The sequence below is a fragment of the Dipodomys spectabilis genome, unplaced genomic scaffold, assembly GCF_019054845.1.
Source record: "Dipodomys spectabilis isolate Male_0828 unplaced genomic scaffold, ASM1905484v1 ptg000095l, whole genome shotgun sequence".
NCBI classification, from domain to species: domain Eukaryota; kingdom Metazoa; phylum Chordata; class Mammalia; order Rodentia; family Heteromyidae; genus Dipodomys; species Dipodomys spectabilis.
In genome coordinates this window covers 14,715,903-14,738,953 of record NW_024870772.1, presented here as the reverse complement: position 1 = coordinate 14,738,953, position 23,051 = coordinate 14,715,903, and the positions used below count along the sequence as shown (strand labels likewise).

The following is a 23,051-nucleotide window of genomic DNA, read 5'->3' as shown; positions in this document are numbered from 1 at the left end:
TACTGTGCCCTTTGGGCAGAAAGAACTGCATGATTAATGAGGATGCGCAGGTAGTATTGAGTAGAATAGCCAGGCACAATTCCAGAAGACATTGACTCTCAATGTAAGAGTGGCATATGGAAACAGCTCTGTGAGAGATGATGAATGTAGTCTTAAGATAAAGCTCAAATGTATTTTAAGGCCTTTTAGCAAAGGATGGGATAAAAACAGTCAGTAAGTTGAATAGTTTTTTAAAAGAAAATAATTTTACCAAAACGTCATGAATTCATGTTTACTATGTAAGAGATTGTGTGTGTGTGTGTGTGTGTGTGTGTGTGTGTGTGTGTGTGTTGTAACATGTGGAAGAGGAGAGAGCAATTGGCATAAAGTCGGCTATATTCAAATATTCTTTCTCTATGTGAATCTTTATGAGGTTCTCCACTTAAGTTGCTATAATATATTCTTCATTTTATATAACTGTTCTGAAGAAGTAAAATACAGAGGCAAGAAAGAGAAGGTATCCAAGTACTCATGTGAAAAATAAACATATATGCCTGGCATTGATAGCTCATGCCTGTAATCCTAGCTATTCACAAGGCTGAGATCTGAGAATCACAGTTTGAAGCTAGCTGGGGCAGGAAAGTCTGTGATACTCTCTTGTACAATTAACCACCAGAAAACTGGAAGTGGAAGTGTGTCTCAATGTAGTAGGATACTAGCCTCAAGCAGAAGAGCCCAAGGTTAGCCCGTAGGCCCTAAGTTCAAGTCCCACAACCAACCAATCAACATACAAACATATAGCCTGGCACTGGTGTCTCATACCTGTACTCCAACTTATTTAAGAGGTTGAGTTCTGAAGATTACAGTCAAATCGGCCCAGTCTGTAAGACTCTTATTTCCAATTAATTAAAACAACAACAACAAAATGACACATAAATTCAGGTCAGAGCTATGGCTCAAATGGTAGAGGTATAGACTGGAGCACAACAGCTCAGAGAGTTTGCCCACGCCCTGAATTGAAGCCCCAGACTGGTACAAAATAAATGAATCTAACTAATTTATTAATTAAATTTAAAAATGAAAACATTTCTTATATACTTATCAAATATACCAAAATATATCAATTCATGGGCAATATAATCTAGATAATTTAAATAAGTAATACAATTTTTATTTTTCCAGATAAAACAAAACAAATACTTATAATGTGTAGCTTCCCTTTCTCACAGCAAAAAGTTTGCACATGCAAAGTATTCTTATAATTGATTTCTCTATGCCCTGAATATATGGAGTAGAAATGCATATATACTTTGAAATGAGGAGTTCCTGCCATGTAAATCCCATTATATAGACATTGCAATGACTTTGTTTCATTTCCCACAAAGATGAAACACAACGTGTAGAAATCAGTTCATCTTCAAAGATGAAAACATTTACTGTACTTATTTTGCATACAGAAATAATAATTTCCATAAATTCTTTCTATGAATAAAAGATAGAAAACAGACTTATAGGTGGAAATGGATTAAAATATAGAAACCTCAGTCCTATTACTGTAAATCCTGTTATTGTAAATGTAGATGTTTGAGGGTAATTTAAGATAGAAAAGTGGAGAAGGTATGGAAGTAAATGAGATAACAGGTTTTTTTTTTTGTGGGTTTTTTTTTTTTTTAGAAAAACAGTATCTTTTTACTTGTAAGCAGATAAGGTTGTAGTTAAGGTAGAGTGTTATTATTTATTGTGTTTTACTTCTTATGTTCAAAACCTATGGAAATACTTTCTAAAAACCTTTGAACACTAAAAAAATGTAAAAAGAAAATGTATTTCACTTTGATCACTAACTATGCAAATATTACAATTCCAGACTTTCTACATTGAGAATAAAGGGATACAGAAACCAATACCTAGTCATAATTTTCATCTAGCATGTGATCAATGAATATTTGTCCCAAACTAAGTAAGACTTATCAGCAATATCTACAGAAATGTTCCAACACTGGACTTATGTGAAAGGGCATCTTCATTAGCCTTCATTATCAAGGACAGCCTAATCGATTTGGCATTTGGAGAATTGCCCGGTGGGCTGTTGAACTCAGGTGCACAACCCCAGTTGGAGGATCATGTCAGAGTACCATCTGTTTCTGAATTGGCCCAGCTTTCCTGTCCCTTGTGCTCAATTTACTCAAGTACTTCTGCTTCATTTATGTGTTGGAGAGTCATCTTCAACAAAATTGGAAAGGAAGTGATATCACCTCTCATCTGCCCTTTTAACTTCCCTGCAACTTCGTAGAAGTTCCATGTCTTTTCCCCCATGTGATCATAATGTACTAAGTCACAGCCAGATATCCATAACCTGGACTGCTTAGTAGTACCCTAATCTCTGAAGTTGCTGATTCAGCAGTCAATTGTTTCAGTCAGCACTCTCAGTTGTTAGAAACAGATACACAATTTGACTAAGCAACATGAGAATTTGTTGGAACATGTACCTTGTTGGAATTATTCTGAGAATTCATAAAACCCTTGAGAAACTTCACTAGAGAAGTTGTGTTCTGGTGTTGAAAAAGAAAGGCCAAAGTCACTGATTAGCTTACCAGCTATTGTAAATAATAATTAATTAGTTAATTTTAGCATGAGCATTTTAAACATTGTATCTGAAATCTGAATACAAAATAAAGTCGTAACAAAAAAGAGCTGGAAAAAAATAGACATGGAAAGTTTTTACCCTTGCCATTTTTGTTGGTGAATCTTGCTTATAAGCTGTATACCATAGTAGTTGGTGGAAGGAACAGAAATGCACATTATAAGAAAATTATTTATAAAAATCTCTGTGAAAGAGTGTCTCTTTGAATATGACTTGAAATTAGATCAATTTTGCTCACATGTCAGAGCCAAGCATCACAATGACAAAATAACTTCCAAAAGCCTTTAAGTCAGTCTTGACTACATAGCCCACATAATTCAGGTTTAGATTGCCAATAATGAGAAATAGGAAAGATTTGAGGTATTACAAACGTTTGGGATCACTTTCTGAATAAAGAAAGAAAAATTATAATAGTAGAGAACTTATAATAAAACAACTTAAGAACTAAAGAAAATATTAGCTTCACTTAGAGCCAAATAACAGTGTCAAGGTTTAAGCAATCAAATATACATGGATTTTTAAACAAAACTCCTCAGAGGTAAAAATCAATAACAAGTACTAGGTGCTTACATGAAGGGATATATTGCTGGATAGTCTAAACAACATCACTAAATGTATTGAATAATTAATAGCAGTATGTTTACATAAAATATGGAAAATAGTTTAAATAATGAAACCAAAAAGTTTAGCCCTCTTAAAAAGTCTATTAGAAAATAATCAAAATAGTGGGCTTAGGGTTGGGATATAGCTAAGTGGCAAAGTACTTGCCTAGCGAGTGCCACATCCTGGTTTTGATAATCAGTATCAAAAAAGCAAAAGACAAAAAATATAGTTAAAAATAGTGTGCTAAGATATATTCACATGTCTATTTTAATTATTATTTATTCAATAAAACTGAATAGCTGAACAGTATTCAACAATTGAAACACTAGTCATTAAAAGTGTTGTATATATATATATATGTCATATGTTATTCAATTATATAATTATGTGTGTATTATCTAATCTAATATATATGTAATTTAATAATTGGTTATACAAAGGAAGTTTTACGTGTTGGCTATAAGACCATTAACATCTTAATGCAATGGAAAGTATCATGCACTAGTACTTTAATTTTCAAATTAAATTAAAAATTTTTCCTGGAGTCTAGACACTCAAGATCATAGTGCTACTTGGCATAGCTTTTTATGGAGGCCTTTAGGAAAGACATGTTCATTCTTATTCATTGGCTTGCCAATGGCCACCATTTCTTTGTCTTCATAATGGCATTCCTTCTGTGTATTTTGGTCCTAGTTTTCTCTTTGAGCAGTTACTAATCATATTGGATTAGAGTTTACTATAACTTTTTTCAATTCCATTTCCACTAAAAGATATTATCTCCAAATTCATTGTGATGTGGGGAGATAGATCTGAATCATATCAATTGCAAGGAGTCTTAATTCAGCATATAACATGAGGAGACATAGTTAACTACCACATTCACAAATGTATATATGCACTTATGTACTAGTGTGTGTGTACGTGCATTTCTATGGAAGAGCAGAATTAACAAAACATATATGTGTAATATATGTGTAATGCCATATATGTGCTCCTGAACAAAATCGTTCATAGTACAAAAGTACATGCTAAAAGAAATTGGACACTGATTTGCATTTTGTCCAAATAGGAATTTTAATTGAGGACAAACACTCAAAAGCAAGGTTAGAAGATGTACATAAATTCAAGAGGCTATTGAATGGATATTAATAACAAACATTATAGCAAAAATTTGGATCCCGTCTTATTTACAATATGTAATTGTGAAGTTCCAGATGTGTGACATCCAAAGAAACTGAGATGCAAAAGTCTAGAAATGATAGCATAATATCCAAGGTACATTATCTTATACAAAATACTGACAATCAAGATTAGTGAACAGATACCTATATTAATTAATGTGTTTATACACAACAAAATGGAATTTTATTAATTTCAGAGAGGCTGCAATGCTGTGGAGAGACACAATCACTCAAAAATTTCAAATTTGAGGAAGTTAGAATATGCTATAGAAAGTATATCAGTTAAAATAATATGCTATAAATGTCCAGGCACAGTAAAACATTCTTTTCATTGCTGCAAATATATCTGAGCAGTGTTCCTGATAAGTAAGACTTCACAAAGAAAATGAGGAGTTAGAGACCATAATCATCCTCAATTAAAGGCAGTTACCACTACTGAATACAATATGAAAATAAATGGGATCATGCATAAAGTTATTTTTATTGTTTGCCTCTGATTTTTTTATTAAGTTAGAAATTATTTCAACAACCTCAGGAGCTGCTTTGCAATTACGTTTCTCCCGAGGATTTTCCTGTATGCCCTCTATTGTTAGCTTGGAATAACAAAACTCTTATTATATTGTAAGTAACACAGTCAGGTTCAGTTAGTGGGAGAAAACAACATAGAAAAAGAGTCACAAGCATAGAAACTACACATCAAAATACAGATAAATAAGACTTTATCATTTGATGCTGACAATTGCAACCTAAGATGTTTAGTAATGCTCTTGACATATGATTTAGAAAAGTACTTTTCTATGAAATTCTGCTATTTTGGAGTTTTTAACACAAATACTTCTAAGAAGATATTGTATAAGTATTAAACATGTGTATCCAATCTAATATAAGAACAGAAAATTATATTATCTGAAGTTTTTCCAGTTCACTAATTTTGGGGTATAAAGACATGATGTCTATGTTTGAAGAAGCCATGGGATTAAGCCACTTCCTTTATGAAAACTTCACCTTATGGCAGTAATGTGCTCTGTTTCCTTGGGGTTCTGCTGCTGCTCTCCTGAAAAAGGAAAGCAACACAGGTGCATCCTCCACTTCATCATGAAAGAAAAAACAACAGACTTCATCAAAAACAAGTCTCCCCATGGTTGCATTGTCAGGAAGGCCCAAGAGCTTTTAAGATACTGACAGAAAATGTGAATGAAGATTGCTTCTTCCCAGAATTGTCAAATGAGTATCTAATAATGAGGATCAGATGTTCTTTCCATTTCCTTACAAGTATAACTCTGTTTGCAAAATTCAATAAAAGAATAAGTCATTTTGAATAGAGACGTCGTATCTGTCTTCCTGCTACCACCTCCTAAGTTAATTCTGTGTGTGTTTCCTACGGAGGGGAGAAACACACTTTTCTTCCCAGTATGACTCAATGCAAAAAGATTTAAAAGTGATTTATACCACAGGTTTAGTATAAAGTAAAATAAATCCAATATTCTTTGAATTTGGCTGAAAAGACATTTTCCAATAAAGAGGAAATGTAGCCATTTTAACAAAATGTGCTTAAGGCATGTTCATCTTACTCATATTTATTTACTCAGCTAATGTATTAAGGGTCTGATGTGTTCCTGAGAATGTTCTGAGCTGTTTGAATACAAAAAAAGTGGTAAAACAAAAAAAAAAAATAAAGCATAGGGTCAGCACCCTTGCTAGGTGTGTTGGTGCATGACTATGATCACAGATACTAGGAAGCCAAGATCTGAAGAATAAAGAATAAGCCCAGCATAAGCAAAAAGTGAGTAAAAGGCCCTATTCTTAAATAATAAGCCATGTGCAGTGGCAAGTTCCTTGAGTTCCTTTGGGAGGTTAATGTAGGCAGATACAGACTAAAGCCTGTCCATGCAAAAGTGAAAGACTGTATCTGCAAAGGAATGGCAAAAAGGGCCAAGGGCATGGCTCCAGTGGTAGACTATTGGCACAGACAATGTAAAGAAGACCCTAATTTCCATTCTCGTATTGGTAATAAATAAATAAATAGATAAATAAATTCACATCCCTTGTAATATTTTAGTTAGGGGATTTATACAGCAATAGATAAATACATGAACGAAGTGTGTGTGTGTGTGTATACGTGGGAGGGAGGAAGCGAGTGCCCAACACACAGTTATGAGTACTTTTCAAGAAAGTAAATAGGACAGAACAGCTGCAGCCAATGGCTGAGAAACATCATGACCAGTGACTTCAGGAAAGGGACAATGATGCAGAATACATGCGAATTCTACATCATTGTAAGAATTTCAGCTTCCTTTAAGTGTGACAAGAAGTCACTTCAGGATTGAAAGTAGTATTGTAGGAAATTTTTATGTTGACTTATGCGTTGAAAATACCCTGTTGCAAAACAAGAATATAATCCAAGTAGACTGACTAATGGCAGTTATAACAAGCCTTCAAGTGAGAAATGACTATGACTTGAACAAGATGAGTGAAATGCTATGGAACATATTTCTAACATGAATTGAAGAAAAACCCAGTAGGATTTTCAGCTGGACTGCAGGCTTGGTGTGAAAGAAATAAATGTGTGAAAGCTGACTACAGTGCTTGTGGTCTAGGTACCTGGAAAGTGGGAATTACTCCTTCTGAAATAGAAACCTGGAAGAACACATTTTGAGTGAAAATCAGGCATCTAGATAAGGAAGCAATAGACTGGTTTTTCCTAAATATATGTAAATAGAAATTTAAGCACACAGTTATATAAGCAAGAAGTACTCCACAGATGTATGTGTGGAATGTCATATATAAATATTGACATTTAGCATGATCGATTAAAGGATGATAGTTTATGTGTGGTGGATATCATTAAAAGAATGAGTAAAAAACCACAGATTAGAGACTAAGAGTTGAGTTACTCCAATATTTAAGAGTTGAGAACACAAGAAAGCCTAATTATCCTTAATCAAATAAACAACTATCATCTGCCAGCACACAATGAACAAACTGATAATACTGATCTATACCAATAAGCATTTACATCAATAAATATATCAAATCATACCAGGAACACCTTGCATGCATTTATTGAAGTTCCCAGACCCATCAAGATATATTCTCTTGCCTTAATTATACAAAAGGAGACATCCCAAGTACTGGGACATAGTGTCACACACAGACCTGACATCGGATCATCTAATATATATGTCAAGAATCCACAGAATTCCAGAATGTTCCTGGGATAGCAACTTTTAAGCGGTTCCATCCCTACTTAATGTGATCTACTCTAATTATCTTCCATCCCAATCCAGTAAACCAAATAATCTGTTCCTCATCTGGACTCTACAAAGCCTCAGATCAGCTCTGGGCTTCAATCAGCATTTCACATGGGTGTTTTGACACCTCAGGACCTCAGTTGCTCAGTGATATCTCTGTGGCTGGCTTTGGACCAGTGTCTTATGTGTCTTATGGTTTTCTTTGCATCTGTATCTGTTTTCTGTCCTTACTTTAGGTAAGGCTTCTCTGAATCTTGAAGCCACTTTAATGTAACTTATGTTATCAAAGAACTTCAGCAGCACAAGGTAAATTAATACCAATTAACTGATATGTCTTGTAAATTTTGTACTTTTTAAAATAAATTGTGAGATTGTGAATAGACAAAAGTGTGTCTTCTGACCTTGTTCCTTCACACAATTCTCCTAAAAAAAAAAAAATAGGAGCCTTAACTAGGGCAAACCATGTGCCAAGAGCCCCATGTGGTCCATTTTGGCAGTCCTCTGGCAATTGCAATCAAATGACACATCTTTTACTTTATGGGGAGAATAGAGGGAATGCCTAGAGCTCTTGATACTCACATGATTATCTCGCTAAACCAGAGCCCCAAATCTTAACCCAGCTGCGCCCTGATGGCCTCAGATGACCCCTGGGTCCAGATGAGCCTGATCAGGGAATTTCTGCACAGTTGAATCCTCAAGTAAAAATTCCAAGTTCTGCAACATTTACAGCCAATCCAAGTTTTACAACAGCAGTAGCAACAAGAGAAACAGCTTATCTTTTCACAAAATCATGTATAGAAAAATAATTTTAATTTCCACAAAGAACTTGGGTTCCAAGAAAAATAAAACTTTGTTTTTAGACCCCCCCCTTCTTAAAGAAATGAGGAAACCTTTTGGACATTAATACTTTCTTACAGAGATAAGGCTGGTCTTTTCAGTTACAGTGTAATTAATTTTAAAGAAAAGAACACTTAAGTGATCAATCCATCAAGATGATTTCCTGACTTGCTCCTACACTAATCTTTTATTTACCAGTCATTAAATCTCAACAATGTTAAGTTTCTTTGCAATAGATTACTTCATCAAAATGAAAGCAATGATATTTATTTATAGGAACTGTCAAGACTGATAGACACAGTATGCTTTTATGAAGGAAAGTACAGGTATTTTTTTTATTATTTTTTTGAACACTATTACCAGCAGAGCAAAATGTATACTTTGAGTTGTTAAAATTTCTATTAAAGACACCAACAGTGAAGGCAAGTGTTACATCATTAGAAAATATATGATTTGGTTTTCCAGTGTCTTGTTTTTGCTTTTTGTTTTTGCCTCAGGCATCAGTGAGTGAAAATTGGAAGATTTTTGTTTACTATCATAACAATCGCTGCTATATGTGGATTAAATAAGACAGGTTAAATAATTGTAATGATTTTCTTTTTACTTTTGCTTTTGACTCCTTAAAGTCTTTAATTCTAAGATTTGAGATGAATAAAGCATTATAATGAAGTATTAGAAAATGGAAAGGATTATTATAAATTAGAACTGATATTTTAATTGAAAACTAAACATTTTTAAATAACTTTCCATTTAAACAAAGTGGAAGTAATTGTTAATCTCATTTTTATTCATTAAAAACCCTGATGCTTGGAAAGATAACTGTTCAAGCCTACTAGATAATAAATAATAGATTAGAAGAATATTCTTCAACTCTTGTGTCTCTCAAGTACACAATACAGTTTATTCAATACCACACCTGAGGCATTTTCTCAATGGCGGCAAATATTGTCTTCATATAAGTAAATATCTATGTAGATAGATACTTGAAAATATAGATTTGAAAAATAATAAGACAAGCAAATTTTAAAAACCACTGCTTTAGGAAAACTACAGACAAGAGCCACTAGTACCCAACTGAGTAATGAGGCTCATGAACACTTCATGTTTTCAGAGGCACACAAAAGCCTAGTGTAACAGAGGGAGCGGGGCCATTGTGTTCACTAAGTCAGTTCTTCCCCAAGGAGTGGGATCCTCTAAGCTCTAGACCTCGAGCCACTGCATCTCCCCTTGGTGACACAACATTTAAGTCATTTACAGCACAAGGGGCTTCACTGATGCTTTAGTACATATGCTTTGAAGAATTTGTGCCTGCACCATGCTCCATGTCTCCTCTCGATCCTCCTTTCTTTTCCAGACAAGAGTCAATGAGTTTCACTGAAGCTCCTCATACACTTTACCCTTGGATCTATCCTAAGTGACTCCCCATCTTGTCCATCATCATCGTCATCAGCATCATTTTAGGTCTATACCCTACAAGTGAGCCAGAAAACATGGTATTAGACTTTTTGAGTTTGGTTTATCTCAATCAAAACAATGATCTCACAATTCTAAATATCTATTCATCAAATATCAAAGCACCCAAACTTATCCAAGACTACATTCACTAAAATCACACATAGATCCAAAGACATTGATTGTTGGTGACTTTAACAAACCTCTCTCCACAATAGATAGATCAACCCGGTGGAAACTCAAAAGAGAAACCTCAGATCTAAACAACTGCATAAAACAACTAAACTTAATGCACATCTACAGAATATTTCATTTAGTAGCAACAATACACGGTCTTCCCAGCAGCACATGGAACATCCTCCAAAACAGACCACATTTTAGGTCACAAAATAAACTTGTACAAATAAAGGAACATTGAAATTATGTCCTGCATTCTCCCAGACCACAAGGGAATAAAATTAGAATTCAACACCAAAAACCACCAAAGAAAATCCTGTAACAACACACTGTTGAAACACCAGTGAGTCATGGAAAAGATTAGAAAGGAAATTCAAATATTCATGATATTTAACAAAAAAGAACATATAAATTACCTGCCTACTGGGACACAGGAAAGGCAGTACTCAGAGGAAAATGTATAGCTCTGAGTTTTGATGTCAACAAAGTGTAGATATCCAAAACAAACCATTTATCCGAAACCAATAATGATGTACCTGAAACTCTTTGCAAAATAACAAGCCAAATGCCAATCCAGTAGACAGAAAAAATAATTAAAATTAAATGAATTACAATTCAAAAAGAAAAAAAAGACATAGAAAGAATCAACAAAACAAAGAATTGGTTCTTCCGAAAAATTAACAAAATCAACAGACCCTTACCAACTCTTACCAGAAAAAGAAGAGAACACACCAAAATAAACAAACTCAGAGACGAGAATGGAAACATCACCTCAGAAACAAACAAGATTCAGAACATTATAAGGGACTATTTTTCAAACCTTTATGCTAACAAATTTGAGAATCTGGAAGAAATAGAAGAATACTAATATGCCCAAACTAAACCAAGAAGATTTAAATGAACTAAACAGACCCATATCAAGCATCGAAATAGGAACAGCAATAAGAAACCTCCCATCTAAGAAAAGCCCAGGACCAGATTGATTCACAGCTGAGTTCTACAAGGTCTTCAAAGCAGAACTCAGATCAATATTGGTCCAACTCTTCAATGAAATTTAAAGTGAAAGTTCACTCCCAAACTCTTTCTGTGAAACTAGCATAACCCTTATCTCAAAACCATATAGGAACTCATCTAAAAAAAGAATGATAGACCCATTTCTTTGAAGAACATCGTTGCAAATCTTCTCAACAAAATTCTGGCCAATGGACTTCAACAGTTCATCAAAAAATTCATACAATATGATCAGACAGGAATCATTTCAGGGATACAAAGCTGGTTCAATAAATGTAACTCAATTAATGTAATTCATTACAGCAACAAGATCAAGGATAAGAACCACGTGATCATATCCATAGACAAAGAAAAAGCATTTGACAAGATTCAACACCACTTTATGATGAAAGCTCTGGAGAAACTAGGAATCCATGGGACATTCTTCTCTATATAAAAGCTGTGCATGACAAACCTACAGCTATCCTCATATTTAATGGCAAAAAGCTAAAGCCATTTCCTCTAAATTCAGGAACAAGATAAAGATTTGCGCTCTCTCCACTCCTCTTCACTTTAGTATTAGAATGCTTACCTAGAGCTAGATCCTTATATATCACCCTGGTTCCCTGGTTGACCCCAGTGTTTGGCTACAATAAGCATGAGTTTCCCTGGCACTCTGGCTTCAGCTTCTTTCCCCAAGAGCACATGTGTGCTAGGGTGTGTCATGGGGAGACATCCTGCCACCGTTGTCCAGACCATGAAGGGTATTGCCTGAGCCCTGTGGACTAACTCCGAACTGCTCTCCCCCTCTTTCCCCCCCCAACCCCCCACCCCCGCACCTTTGCCTGCCAGCAGCCCCTTCCCGAACATGGCAAGGGCCCCTGTGGTTCAGACTGGTTTAAGCCAATCTGCCTGCCTGGACCCTCCCTAATCTGGCCCAAGTGATTTCCACACCCCACCCCAGTATCTCAACCTCTGGCCCACCTTGCCCTGATGGGATTTAGCCACACCCTACTGTCTGGCTGGTATAAATGGAGGCCCAGACAACCCATTGGCACTCTCTTCCTCACTCATCAGGAGACTGGGTCGCTGCCAAGTGGAATCCAGGACTGATCCAGCATTGCACGGTACAGCGGGCGCAGCAGGCACGGTGGTCATACCAGGATCGCGGGACAGCAGGAGCCGGGAGTCAATGGGCACCCCCGAGAGCATCCATCTTTAGGGAGCATTCCAGCAGTGGTATCCTCTCTCACCTTCCAGGAACATGGTCGACAGGACCCTTCCCGAGCCTGTCTCGCTACCTGAGCACCCACAAGCACCACAAGCCTGTGCGGACCCGAGTGGCATCGGCCTGCGAGCACAGCGCACGGTCTCCAGACTCCAAAGCAGGTTCTCATCCATGAGCCAGCACACGCTGAAGAAGCAAGCGCCCCAGGACAACGCTGCCCCCGTGGGGCAGTCCTTCAAGGAAGCCCACGTGTCTACTGCGGCCCCTGAACCGTGGGGCTCCCCAACCTCTGCTGGTGGCTTCCACTCCCCACCCCGCTCAGTCCCCAGGCCGGCCTTGCAGGGTCCATCTCGAGGGCCTCCCCTCTGCCTGGCCCTTGTAATAGAATGGGATTCCAGCTTCAGCATTTGGACACCTTGGCCCTCCTCCAGCTCAGAACTCCAGCCCCTGCCTCCTTCCCCCCTCCAGGACCCTCAGCCCCCCAGACGCCACGCCTCCTGCCGCCGCCAGCGTAGCAGCACCTGCCGCCGCCTCTGCTTCGAAGATTAGACATGGCCCACTTCTGTGTCCTCAGAGAGGGAGGACGGGGGTGGGGAGGGTTCCCAGCCACCCCACATGGGACCCAGCTGCTGGACACCTCCTTGTCACCTTGTTCTTTGTACCCTTCGGCCCTCAACGTGTAAGCTCTGTCCTCCAGCCTTGTCCCCAACTGGCACTCAGCCTGGGCAAGTGAATTTTGTGTCTTATGCTTTGCAATTATCTGAATGATACCCAATAAAAGCTCAGCTGCTTTACAAAAATAAATAGTACTGCTTTCTTGTAGTATGTATTTAAGTATAATTCATACCAAGAAGTGTTATTTACTCATTGTCTTACCACAAAATAAATGCAGTCACCATATTTGGACATGCAGGGAACAGGACTGGTGAATAGAATATCACAATGTGATGTCATATAAACAACTAGCACTCATACCATACTTAAAGGATTTGCTAACCTATAACATTTTCAGAATTATTGCTCATGAATGTGTATACAATACAGTGCTTCTACATAGCAAAAAGACTAGGTAGGCTAATATTCACACTGAACCAGTCCCAAGATCTTTTTAGTGGACATACATAGTAACACATTTTATGATTTCCAAAGTTCTGTCTATGGCTGTCACTTTAGTACTGTTGTATTTGTACTTTCAACACAGACATCTTGCAGTTGAAAAATGGTAAGAAATAGCTACATGTGCTAATGATGCTCTTCTTCCTAAAAATACTGAATAAGAGCGAAAGTAAGAGATAAAACTAATATATAACTTTAGATCTGGACCGGGATGGCCTGAGTTCACAGGACCTGTACTGGTTTCTAACCACATTCTACACAAGAAGTTCAACTATCTAAACCTTTATTATCTTCTCTGTGAAAAGGAGATTCTACATTTGTGTGTAGATACTAGGTCCTCAAAATTTTTCTTTTTTTTTGGGGGGGGGGGGGTCTGGTCGTGGGGCCTGAACTCTGGGCCTGGGCGCTGTCCCTCAGCTCTTCAGCTCAAGGCTAGCGCTCTACCACTTGAGCCACAGCACCACTCCCTGCTTTTTTCTTTTTGTTTATGTGGTGCTGAGGAATCAAACCCAGGGCCTCAGGCATGCAAGGCAAACTCTCTACCACTGAGCCAACTTCCCAGCCCCAATTTTCTAGACACAATAAACAATGGATACACATTAACCTTTATTTTAATAAATAAATACTATACTCTTCTCCATTTTTTAAACTTTTTAATTTCTTGGGGACAGGAAGGGATTACTCATAAATATGTGTACTTGTAAATTTAAATCCTCATGATCTTTTTCAATTAGCCGAACACCTGAAGATGTTTGGCGTACATCGTTTGAAAACATACCTTTCACAGATATTATGACATATATCTTATATTTACTTAAGAAAAAAATATGAAAGAAGAGTACTTGTTTTGGTAGCACATATACTAAGATTGGAACAATACAGAAAAGATTACCATGGCCCTTGCACAAGGATAACAAACAAATTTGTGAATCACTCCATATTAAAGAGAAATGGAGAGAAGAAATTTCCTTCTAATACACCAACGTTATGATATCAATTTTGTAAATAAAATATATGTAGATTATATGTCTATTATAAACCTGACAACAATAACATATAGTTTTAATACTCCTTATCATTATTAACATTTTTAGAAGTCTGACCCACTCTATCTCCAGAATTTACCCATTACTGATAGATGATACCTAATTATTCAATTTATAAAACAATTTTGCTGATCACATAGCCATTTTTAAATGAAGACCAAATAGAATATCAATCAGCATAGATTTTGTAATATAGGAATAATGGAAATAGGCATGGAATATTTTTGTTTTTGTAAGTTATTATCATAAATTTCAATGTGTAACTAAGTTTTTTAAATACATTTTCTATTTATGATATTCTGTGATTCAATGTGCAATTCTTGAATAAATTATTCTACCCACAATGAAGGAATTTTAAACATAGGATCACATAATCTGAAAAATTAAGACAATTAGGTCAAAGCACAGTTAGCCTTAATTAGGGAAAGTTGTTCTGTTTGATTGAGAGGTCAACTCAAGAAGGATTCACACAAACTGGTCAAATCACAGAGGGCAATAGCACCAGCCAGGTCTTTTAGACCAGGACCAACTCCTGAGCGGATAACAGATGTTGCAGCCAGATTCTTCTACCAAGTAATCTGTCCATTTTTGCTTTATCTCTTTTGTGAACTCCAAGTTATTTTCAAATTTCACAATGCTTTTAATACCTTGTGAAAATTTGGTTGATTTCCCAGATTCTTAGGAAATCCCTATTCCTTATGCGTGTCTCTACCAGATAAATTTTATGAACATTGTGAATGACCAAAATGTTTTACTCATTTTGTATCATTATAAATTAATATTTTCCAACATTTAACTTCAATGACTTGAAGAAATAATTTGAATAATTGAATAATTTGAATAGCCATTGTATCACACATGGATTTTGTGTGTTATTTGTTTAAGAAAGACATACCACAAAGAGTCTTCACAATTTTTGACTTTTTTTCCCTACCCACTGGATATACTTGGTTGTGTTTTACTGTTTACCACAGTCATTCCCAGTAATCACTGAGGAGGTCTAGAATTTCATTAATTCTAATTATATTTCTTATTATTCCATTGGATACTTTTTTTTTTTTTGGTCAGTCATGGGACTGGAACTCTGGGCCTGGATGCTGTCCCTGAGCTCTTCAGCTCAAGGCTAGCACTCTAACACTTGACCCACAGAGCCCTTTCCAGTTTTCTGGTGGTTAACTGGAGAATAAAAGTCTCACAGACTTTCCTGCCCAGGCTGATTTGAACCATGATCCTCAAATCTCAGCCTCCTGGCTAGCATGAGCCACTGATGCCTGGCCCATTGGATATTTTTTAAGATTTCCTCAATTTTGGTCTTTCCTGTGCTCTTACAAGCAGTCTCTTAAGCACTGTGACGCTCAGCCTTGAAATACTGAGAACCTGAATTCATTATCAGTCAGAGAGACAACTATTTCTCAGGACACAGACTCACAATGATCAAGCTCACAAAGTCTGATCCTTTACCACACAGGTAAAGTGTATATATTTCTAACAAGAATATAAAGCATGAGTAGAGGTACATCTATACTCACAAGGTCATCATGTTTTTAGCTATATAATACACCTCTTCTTGAAGAAGTAGTTCCCAATATTATTCTATTTTCCAATATAAAGTTCAAGTGTGAATCTATTTTTGACCAACCTCTCACCTAATATTGAGTTTTGTTGTTGTTATTTAACATGTTTGTTAACATTTTCAATCAGGTTGGATCACTTTTCAGGGATTTCAAGTATACTCTTCTGTTAATATTACATTGTATTAAAACATATTCATATATTATACTTAATGTTATTTTAGATAGAGTATCATATATTTTTATCACCATATATAATTTTAAATATTCACTATAAAAGGTGTACCACTTCAAACTTTAGAGAATTATGAAGAAGAAAGAGAAAGGTGAAAGAAGTAATTATTACCCACTTGTCACACACAGTTTGAAAGAAAAGATACATTTCTAAAAATCACTGTTTAGATGTATTTACTGTTTCCCTTTCACAAATTAAATGGGTTTCAAACACTTTACATCACATTCCTAAATGAAATACATGACCAGGATATAATTTCCACATATCTTGTCTTCTGTATACTACATACTATGTGCAGAAAACCTTGTAAAAAATAATTTATCATAAACACACACACACACACACACACACACACATATGCACACACACACATCCTAAACCTACAGCTAATTCTCTATTCATTTAATTAGATGAAAATCATAATAAGATATTACTACTATTTTCCTTGATAATAAAAATATCAACAGTAGACAAATCCATAAATAATTATAATTAATAGTAAAAAATCAGTCAATGAGGATATGCTTTTGAATTAGAACAACCAAAACCCTTGAAACAAGAAGATATTCTCATTTCTTACTTAACTAACTTCAGTCTTGTTCTATTGAACACCTTCCTCAAATTGATGCAAACCAAGTACCTTAGGATATCATAGATGAATGACCTCCAATTTCTGTAAAATCAGTAAGTGCCACCATTGAAAATGCCTCTCTCTATTGCCAAAAATGTGAAAGCAAATGCTTCAGATAGATCAACAGAGTGGAAAATGATCATTTCAAGTCGAAAGGAGGCAAAAACTGAAGTTGGCCTATGAGAATGTACTCCTGTTACCACCTACATCTGTTTTCCCAGAAGGTCATTTATACATTGTTTCCTTTACTTTTTTATCCCTTTTCTTGTTGTTGTTGTTGTTGAGGCTTAACCTACAGTTTGAGCATGTTAGGCAAACACCAGCTGACCAATATGCATCGTCCTATCCATAATCTTGTTTTCCAATATTTTGAAATGTACTAACCCAATCTGTATTCTTTTCTTCAACTGAGTTATGTCTCAAAATGACCTTTTGTTATGTCTTAGAAACATCAATCTTCCCTGCTAATGTATGAAAAGAAAAAAAAAGATTGTTAAGGAACATGTTTGGCATTGCAAAAAGGCTTGTGAAAGCTATCTGTGGATATACGAGTTTAAGTGGGAGTGAAAATGAAAATGCATACATACAGCACTTGAAAAGAGTGAGAAACCTATTCATTCAGCACTATAGTGAAATACAACTTTTGTCATTTAAAAATTGTGTAATATTACTGGAGCATTTTTCAAACATTATGCATTTCAGTTCCCTTATCATTTGAATATGAACATAATACCCGTTTCTTCGTCCTCCATCAGGACCTGCGCCGCAAATATGTTTTACTCTTGATGGTTCCGCTCTTTATTTTGTCTTCGTAAGACCACATACCATATGTCTTTGTCCGAGCTGTAAGAGTGGCTTGGGAAGTGTCCAACTATTCTAGAATTTAGGATGATAGAAGTTCACATGCAAGGGCTGGGAAGGTGGCTCAGTGGTAGAGCGCTTGCCTTGCATGCATGAGGCCCTGGGTTCGATTCTTCAGCACCACATAAGCAAAAAAAAAAAAAAAAGAAGTTCACATGCAAATAAATACAATGAATAAAATGAAATAGCTAAAAATTTCAAGGTAAGTATGAAACATTTATTTTTATTTTTCATTCTTTGCTGACTTTTAAAAAATTTTGAACTCTGGGCCTGGGCACTGTCCCTGAACTCCTTTGGATACAGGTTAGCACTCCACCACCTAAGCCACAGAACTAGTTCCGGTTTGTTTGTTTGTTTTTTCCTGTGATTAATTGGAGATAAGAGTGTTATAGACTTTCCAGCAGGTTGGATTCAAACTGGATTCAAACTGCAACCCTCAGATCTTAGCTTCCTGAGTAGCTAGGATTACAGGTTATTGTAATCCTAGCCACTGGTGCCCAGCTGAAAGTTTCTGTTTGTTTGGTGGTTTTTAATTTAATTAAACTTTATTTTATTTTTGGTAGGTTGTGGGGCTTGAACTCTGGGTTTGGGCGCTGTCCCTGCACTCTTCAGCTCAAGGTGAGCTCTCTATCACTTGAGCCTCAGAGCCACTTCTGGTTTTCTAGTGCTTTATTGGAGATAAGAGTCTCATGGATTTTCCTGCCCGGGCTGTCTTTGAACTGTGATCCTCAGATCTCAGCCTCCTGAGTAGCTAGGATTACAGGCCTCAGCCACCAACGCCCCCCACATCCCTGCCCCAGCTGTGGTGGGTTTTTGTTGTTGTTGTTGTTGCTGCTGTTTTGTTTTGTTAGCAGTCAATATTTGACACAGTTATTTCTCTGTGCCATCTTAATCAAAGAATAATGAGGTTTCATGCTTTAGTGCCTGCATACCCAAAAGATAAAAATGTGAGTTTTTACATTTCTTCCTGACACATTTAATCTTTAAAGCTGCTACTCAAAGAAAAATGACACACCCCCAAGTGACAAAATAAAAGTGTGTGTCCAATTGAAATATTCATTTTAGAAGAAATCTTGCTTATGCTTGGTACAAAGCATAAGCATATGTTGTCCTAGGGACATTTCACAAAAATATTTATTATGGCCAGAAAACTGACTTGTGGATCTGCTCTCTCATGCCTTCCACTATCATGAGGAGCGAGAAATTCCATCCCTTGAATATAATGAGAAGAATCTCCATGATATAATAAAACCTTACAGCTAGATATGTTAAGATATGTGAGGACTAATGAAATAACCTTCTAAAATCAACTTTGGCGTTTCACAGGGATCATCTTAATGAAAGTGGGAAAAGGAATATTGAGACCTAGCTTAAGACTCAAAAATAAAATGTATTTATCTGAGATCAGATGCTACAAATGTTTTCTTCAAGATCCTGGTAGCATTTTAAGATTTGTGGTTCAAGTATACTTCTCAAAACTACTCATCTCTGCATTTGTAGCATATAAAAGTGTGTACAATATGCAACAATGAGATGTACAGGACGTTATGCCCAAAAACGAACTTTACAATTTTGGTGGGGGGGGGGGGGAGTAAAGGGGTGGGGCAGCAGAGGGGAGGAAGATGGGAAGGGATGGGAAGGGGAAACAAAGGAGGAGGCAACAATGCTTGATAAGAAATGTACTCATTACCTTGCTCATGTAATTGTAACCCCTCTATACCGTATTTTCACAATTAAAAGCAAAAAAAAAATGAATGTGGCCATATTTTCATAAAATACTATTTAATAAAACTCCTAGTAGTCACCTTATTTTAGATTTTAAAAACTATGGGACTTGTTTCTCTCAAAGCACATTACATTTTATAATATTTTAAGCATCTGTAGATTTTCCCATTTTTCTTTATTTATCCCCCACTGGACACCAAACTCCATGAGAGAATAGGCTTTAATTCATCTTTTCTCATTACATCCACAGTAGACTGCACAGAGCTGAGACTTAATAAATGTTTACTATGTCTGTTCTTAACTCTCGAATGGACTAGCAGAGTAACCTGCTGGGAAGGCAGAGCTAAGATATTTTTTTATTTATGTAATAAAGTTGAAAATCACCTAGATAGAGCCCTAGCAGTATATCTGTTTAAATGTAATGAGCAGTTTATTTGTAAGGTTCTTTGGTCTTGACTAGGTGGTTTTTCACACTAATTTAATTTATAGACTCAAAGAAATTTGAAAGAACAGCACATTGAAGTTCCAGCTCTCCAAAGGGACCATCTTAGATAACTGTATTTAAATTGACAGTAGTGTCAGACCTAATTCAGATTTTATAAGTTTTTTAATGTAAACTCATATATGTATGCAAGTCTATGCATTTTGTTGTATATACAGACTTATGTGAACTCTAGAATAATCTGGATACAAAACTGTTGTATTGCTATAAGCATCTCTAATATTATCCCAAATAGCCACAAACATTTCATCAACTCACAATGTACTACAAGCTTCTTTTCCATCTTTGTAATTTTGCCACCTGGAGAACATTTGAAAATCATAATAACAGTGTGCATGGTTTTCATATCGGCTCTCTTACCAACAAAACCCTTGAGATCTACTCAGGATGTTGTGTTTACCATTCATTTCTTTTATTGCTAAATAATACTCCATCATGGTTGTGCTACAATGTTTTGTTGCTCATTTCCTTGCTGAACAGGTTTTGTTATTAGCAATAAATCTGATGTGAACAAGATTGTGGAAATGTTTGATGATCAAGATTTTATCTTTCTCTGAATTAAATGTCCATGAGGACCATTTCTGAGTGATATTATTGGTTTCTGAAGAAACTTCCAGAATATTTTTTATAACAATAGTTAAACCATTCAATCAGCAAGGCTGATTGTCATTACACATTTTAACCAGTATTTCCCATTATCATTATTTTCTTTTTCAGCCTCTCTAGTGAGAAAGTTGTGACATTTATTCATGGTAAAGTTTGCAGATTTCTTATACCTAATGATATACAATACCTTCTTATGAATAGTATGGAGAATATTATGAACTGGTTAGCAGTGGATATATCATGGCACAGTCTGTAATTTTCAAATTCTTGGGACAACAAAATCTAAGTCTTAGAGAAGAATACAATTTAGGCGGGTCTGGGGTGGATGCTGGGGGCAGGAGTGTGGTTGTGGAGGTGGGAGGGAAGGGATGGTAGGGGAAAAACAAAGGAAGAGGCACCAATGCCGGATAGGAAATGTACTCATTACCTTGCTCATGTAAACTTAACCCCTCTGTGCAGTATTTTTACAATAAAAAACTTAAAAAAGAAAAAGAAAAAAGAAAATTGTTTTATTCATTCACTGTTTTATTAGAGCAAGTAACTATTTCTGACTAGTCCCATTACTGTGTAGTCTTATTTAACCTAAGATCAGAAAAGAAAGCTTACTATAGATGAAGTAATTATCAACTGAGCAATTGCATGTCAATATCTTTTTGAGTTTTACTTGTTGTCTCTCATAACTCAATGAAAGTGAATTTGGTAGTCTAAATTGTTTCCAAAATCACTCCATTTCAAAATTGAAATAACGAACAGTGAAGATGCATCCTAGACCTTGCTTCCCAGAGGCAAATAATACAACCATAAAACTATTATTTTTCTTGGTATTATGTTAGCAGAAATCATTGCATTTTTAATTTTATCACTTACAATATATTAGTGGACTAAAGTGATCTTATAACACATAAGGAAACATGTATTATGAAATATGTTATATTGAAAATTCTTGCTTTAGATTCATGGCTTGCTACTTGCTAGAATTATTTCCACAATAATCATTCAAAATTTTAGTTAGTACTTATGCAACATGAAATATAAATATTGCTGCCCACAGAACAAATGTAAAAACCAAATGAGAATGCAAGAATAGTTTTCTTATATGTAAGAGCCACCACCATATAAAAATGGATGTTATTAACGGGAGGAAGCTAATCAAAGAGTAATACAGGAATTGAGACACCAGGAAGAGAACACACAAAGATCACTAAAGGCATTCATGGAATCCATTAACAAAGAGCTGAAGGAAGTCAGGGAGACCACAAAGGGAATGCTGAATGGAACCCAACAGAAGGAATGGGAGCCCAAAGAAACCATAACCAATCAACTAAGTGATTTGAGGACAAACACTGAACACCAAATTAAGGAAGTAAAGAAATTCATACAAGACCTAAAACAGAGCTTCAACAAAGAACTTGAAGCCATCAAAGCTGACCAACTAGAAGGAAAAGAGATAAAAAACAAAGTAGAGAGTCTTGACAGCAGGTTAGACCATGCAGAAGATCGAATCTCAGGGATTGAAGACAGCCTAGATATTATAGAGAAAGAACATACAACCATCCAAGACAAGTCCAAGAAATATGATAGATCTATCCAACACCTGGAAGACACCATCAGAAGGCCTAATCTAAGGATAATGGGTGTAGAGGAGCACTTAGAAACAGAAGTTAATGGTCTAGGAAATCTGTTTAACAGGATCCTAGCAGAGAACTTCCCAAACATGCAAAAAGATAGGCCTGTCCAGATACAAGAAGCCTTTAGAACCCCAAATAGACCAGACCAGAATAGGACATCCCACCGTCACATTATAATCCACACAGGATCAACTCAGAACAAGGAAAAGATCCTTAAAGCTGTCAGGGAGAAAAGGGTAATCACTTATAAAGGGAAACCAATTAGAATCACCTCAGATTTCTCAGCAGAGACAATCAAAGCAAGAAGAGCCTGGAATGATGTATGCCATGCCCTAAAAACAAAAAACTATCAACCAAGAATACTGTACCCAGCTAAACTCTCCTTCATAACTGAAGGCCAAATAAAAACCTTCCATACCAAAGAAAAATTGAAACAATACATCTCCACCAAACCAGCCCTACAAAAGATTCTTAAAGAGGTCCTACACATAGAAAACCAACAAGACCGCAATAAAGGCCAAGAAACTGCACCCAAACTGAGAATCCAAGAACCATAGGAAGAACCCAGTTTTCGCAGCCCCCAAGAAGGTAGATAACATGGCAGGAACTCCCAAATACCTCTCAGTCCTATCTCTTAATGTTAACGGACTGAACTCTCCAATTAAGCGACATAGACTGTCTAGTTGGATTAAAAAACAAGACCCTTCTATCTGCTGCCTGCAGGAGTCACATCTTGCCCATAAAAACAAACACATTTTCAATGTTAAAGGCTGGAACAAAATCTACCAAGC

The 23,051-nt window shown here is 36.2% G+C and overlaps 1 non-coding gene across 1 annotated transcript; it reads left to right on the top strand.

Moving 5' to 3' along the window:
• Nucleotides 1–14,293: 14,293 nt before the first annotated feature.
• On the top strand, nucleotides 14,294–14,400 carry LOC122112944. The gene has a single exon (XR_006148322.1). It is a non-coding gene; the product is annotated as a U6 spliceosomal RNA (small nuclear RNA).
• The last annotated feature ends 8,651 nt before the right edge of the window (nucleotides 14,401–23,051 follow it).